Genomic DNA, 4,391 nt, shown 5'->3' on the forward strand with positions numbered 1-4,391 from the left:
AATACATAATTTATATAAGAAAATAAATGTCATAAAGAAAAAAAAAAGAAAAAGAAAACATTCCCAATAATGAAAAAAATACCCTCAGAAATCAGATCAGAGAAACGTAAAAGTAGAAATGAAAGAAATAAAAAGATGCATTTAAAAGAAACCAAGCAAAGTAACGTCAAAACATGAATAAAAGCTGCGTCGGGGAAAGAAAGGAAACAGTGGCAGAAAACAAAAAACAAAAAATAACAAACAAACAAACAAAACCCAAAACCCAAAACCCAAACAACAACAACAACAACAACAACAACAACAACAACAAAACAGGGAAAGAAAATATATTTCCCAATAATGTTAAAAAACCTACATCAAAATGACTTTACGAGGGGAAATGGCCCAAAAACTTACACTTCAAAAACAAAACGAAGTTTTGCTAAAAGTGTGGTTAAAAACAAAAAGAGTAATAAACAAAAGAAGCTCATACTGCTCTGATAGAGGAGCTAAGTTCCATTCCTGGCATTCAGAGGGCAGACCACAGTTGCTGATAACCACAACTCCAGGAGATCAAAATAACCATTTCTGGCTTCTGCAGACACCTGCATGTGTGAGTGCATAGACACATATGCTCACAAAAATAAAAATAAATTTAAAAAGAGGAAAATTAGAATTTGTGTTCTAATAAGCCTGTTTAAAAGTCACGTAGTCCAGATATTTTATTTATAAGCCAAATGCCTAGATTGGGCAGATTCAGGACTATTCTAACTTATTCCCCAGCTATTAAAGCCCCTTGTTACTTACTGTTTCTCCTGGCCACACAGTTATGGTCCATGGAGGCTTTCTCCCCTCCATCCATCCTCCTCTCTCTCTCTACCTGCAATTTTCTCTCGAACTCCAGTCCCATCTTACTCCCTCCACTGTTCAATCACAGGCGCTGGACTTTTATTGACCAGTTATATTGGGGAGAGGGTTCACATAGTATCACTTGACTATGTGAACATCTGCTGGTTGGGGACAACTGCATCTTGCGGAAACAGTTTTAACTTTAGGATGCAAGCAACATCAGACTGCCCCACTACAGAATGCAGTGTTTCTGCAGTTTTTGGGTTCTCAAATGCTGGAAAATGTTTGTGAAGTGCCTGGTGGCTGATTCTAAGCTCTTGATTTTCTTCTTGCCTATGAGCTGCAGAGGCTGCCTTAAACAGGCTGTCTGAGATCCTACCAAGCTGTCTTTACTTTGGTAACTTTCTTTCTTTGGTACTAGAGACCTCTGCTGGCCACAAACAGATTTATAGTATATAGACTGGACAGTTCTTCCACACTCCCAAGTCATAAACCCCTGGGGTGGCTAATGTCATAGCTAGGAGTGTCTACCACATGTTTTAGGGATTTATAAACCATCACAGTACTGGGATTAGAATATGCGAGGACATGCTTTCATGCTTTCAAGGCTTCCTGTGTGTTAATTATCCTTATGCAGCAGTGCAGCTGTGGGTATTCCAGAGCACTATTGAAATATCACTGTTACCAGGCTCCATGGCAATGAGCAGCAGATGCTGATCCACCTTGGGGCTGTAGGCTCAGTGAAGCTGAGCTCTAAGGTGATCCTCAGTTGATGATACCTGCTGTGGGCTTATCTTTATACATATTAGCCTATCTTTACACAGGTTTCTTCCAGATATAAACCTGTCACTTGTATTCTGCCATCTATATTTTTCAGCTTGTAGGTATCTAACCTTTCCTGCCCTCTGGCAGCTCCCTGGCCTTTCTTCACTCTGGGGTTATGGAATTTGAATTTGGGACTCTCAGATCTGTGGTTATTCCCTATTCTCAGTCCCTCAAGGTAGTCTGTTTTTCAATGATGGGTTTACTCTCAATATGGCCTAACCACTGAGACACATAGGGTGATAAAATGGAATTTCTATTGTTTGTTAACCTTTCTAATGGAAGAATCATGGTCTTAACATAGCTTAACAAAACTAATGGATTTGAGGCTGGTGAGAGTAATCGCCTTGTCTGGAGGTCTTGACTATCTGCCCTTTCCTTGGTATTCTTTAAATAATAGCAGAAACAATCACTACTAATGAACTTGAGATGCCAATAACTCCTTTTATTCAGTAAGTAATAATTTGTACTTACACTGTGCAAGGACTTATCCTGAGCATGTTACATATATCAACTCATCTCTTTGTTACAATATCATGAAATGGCTGTATTGCTAATATTAACTTGCAAGTAAATAATCTGTGGCCAAAAGGGAGAAAGTAACCAATATAGTAGAAGTCCAGTATGGTGTCTTTTTATTCTATTTTATACTATTTTGATTAATTTTAATAATAATCACAGTCTGAATTTGTAAAGTAAATAAACAGATAAATAAATGCTAGAAAGATCACAGGTGGCAACAAAGGAACTTGGAGAGCCATCATTATAACAGATCTCAAGTTTCCACTTAATTGGTTTAGAAGTGCTTAAAAGTAAGAATTAAAATAAAGACATGGAAGACTGGGAGTGTAGCTCAGCGGTAGAGTTCTTGTTTTGCATGTATAAAGCTATAACTTGAAAAAAATACATACGATTTTTAAAAGCTTAAACAAGCAGGCAAAGAGTGTATAGTAGGTTTGAAATGTGATACTACTATAAGAAACCTTTACAGTTCATTTTGAAATAGAGTAGATTCTAAGAATATATTCTTCAAACTGTAGATGAGTGACTTCAACATGGGCTTCAGCTGTGTGGAGGATGGACATTAAGTTATGGTCAGTGGAATAAATGTACTTGAACACCATGTAAACGAATGTGATGGATCCATAGAACAGAGTGACTGCAGTGAATGGAAGGTGCAGGTAGAGAAAGTCTTGGATGGGTCACATCTTCAGTCTGCTGCTGAGGATGTAGAAGAGACAGCCATAATCAACGCTCAAGTCAATGGTACTAGAAGAGATGAAGGGGATAACCCCAATGAAAGATGTCTGAGCAGGAAAGATTCAGCAAAGGAAAAGTATCACAGAAAAAGTGATCTGTTTCTTTTGGTTTGTAGAGGACAGACCCCCCCCCCTGATTGAGTAGTATAATTTCAAATGTTCATACATCCCCCAACACAGGGAGATAAGGAGCTTAAGTTAGATGATGGATTTAGGACACATGTGGATTTAGAAGAGCAGGGACAAGCAGATTGCCACATAGTGATCAGAGGCCATGTCAGCCAGAAGGTAGTGCAAACATTGCTTCAGTAAAGCGTCTAACTTTACAAAAGTAACGAAGCTTCAAAATATAGAACTGGACAAAAGTTCCACAGAAATTATTTTTGAACACATTTCAAGAGCTTATCAAAAGGAAAAAAATAAAAATCAGTGAAGATATAGAAAATTTCAAAATTAGTTTACTTTATTTCCTTGATATGTATGTATTACAGAGCTTCATCATTTTAAACTACTATATTATTATTGAAGAAGAGACACCAGAACTATCAGATAAAGGAATGTGAAAAAAACATTGTCATTAATTGCTTGGCCATGGAACACATGGCACTTCCAAGATGGTAATTTATAAGATATCTGTGTATCCATCTATGTATCTATGTATCTAAGTATGTATGTATGTATGTATCTATCATCTGTCTATCTATCATCTATCTATCTATCTGCCTGCCTGAATGTTTGTCTGTCTGTATATATTACTTAATTTAAAAAGCCTGAAATCACAGACTCCAGTAATTATTTGTGGAGGGGAGGAAAAAGTACACTAATCTCAAAATGTACACATTTAATTTGAACCCTAGAAGACATGTGAAAAATTGCATATTTTACTGTGTGACTCTAGACAGTGATAAATTGCAGATATTAGTAGCACATAGAAGTATGTGAACATAAAGTTAAACTAATATGGGTGGAGAGGTAGCTCAGTCAGTACAGTGCTTGTCTTACAAGCTTCTGAGTTGGATCACCAGAGGCCAGATAAATTTAGGCAGGATAGTGCATGTTTGTAATTTCAGAGGGATATATAGACAGAAGGACTCAATGGTCAACCAGCCTAGCCTAGTTGGCAAGTTTTAGGCCACTGAGAGTGTGTCAAAAAATCAAGATGGATGATGTTCTGAGAAATGACAATAGCGATTGTTCTCTGTCTTCCAGCTATATGTGCACACATTTGCACACTCACCTGCACACATTTATGCTTTTGTATACATAAGGACAATGCATACATATGGGGTTAATGGGCATTAGATAATGTATAATAAATATATATTTACCACATATGTTCTCCAAAAGATTGCTTAGTAATTTCTGGGTTCATATACAAAATGAGGAATGTGTTCTTGTCACCAATTTCCTCATAGCCTCTTTTACCTCCTTGTTCCTCAGACTGTAGATCAAGGGATTCAGCATGGGGATCACCACCGTGTA

General features: G+C 37.3%; 1 protein-coding gene and 1 pseudogene across 2 annotated transcripts in view; one reads left to right on the top strand and one right to left on the bottom strand.

Moving 5' to 3' along the window:
• The window catches only part of LOC116104096, a 6,936-nt pseudogene extending 2,580 nt beyond the window's left edge, over window positions 1-4,356 (top strand). The window contains exons 2-3 of the transcript XR_004123698.1: window positions 2,800-2,986; window positions 4,350-4,356. The product of XR_004123698.1 is annotated as a signal recognition particle receptor subunit alpha pseudogene (transcript). The remainder of the gene's footprint in view (window positions 1-2,799; window positions 2,987-4,349) is intronic.
• Window positions 1-4,391, bottom strand: part of LOC116102755 (olfactory receptor 469) — a 15,653-nt gene that overhangs the window by 9,894 nt on the left and 1,368 nt on the right. The gene's annotated exons all lie outside the window — the stretch shown is intronic.

The sequence above is a fragment of the Mastomys coucha genome, unplaced genomic scaffold, assembly GCF_008632895.1.
Source record: "Mastomys coucha isolate ucsf_1 unplaced genomic scaffold, UCSF_Mcou_1 pScaffold21, whole genome shotgun sequence".
Lineage (NCBI taxonomy): Eukaryota > Metazoa > Chordata > Mammalia > Rodentia > Muridae > Mastomys > Mastomys coucha.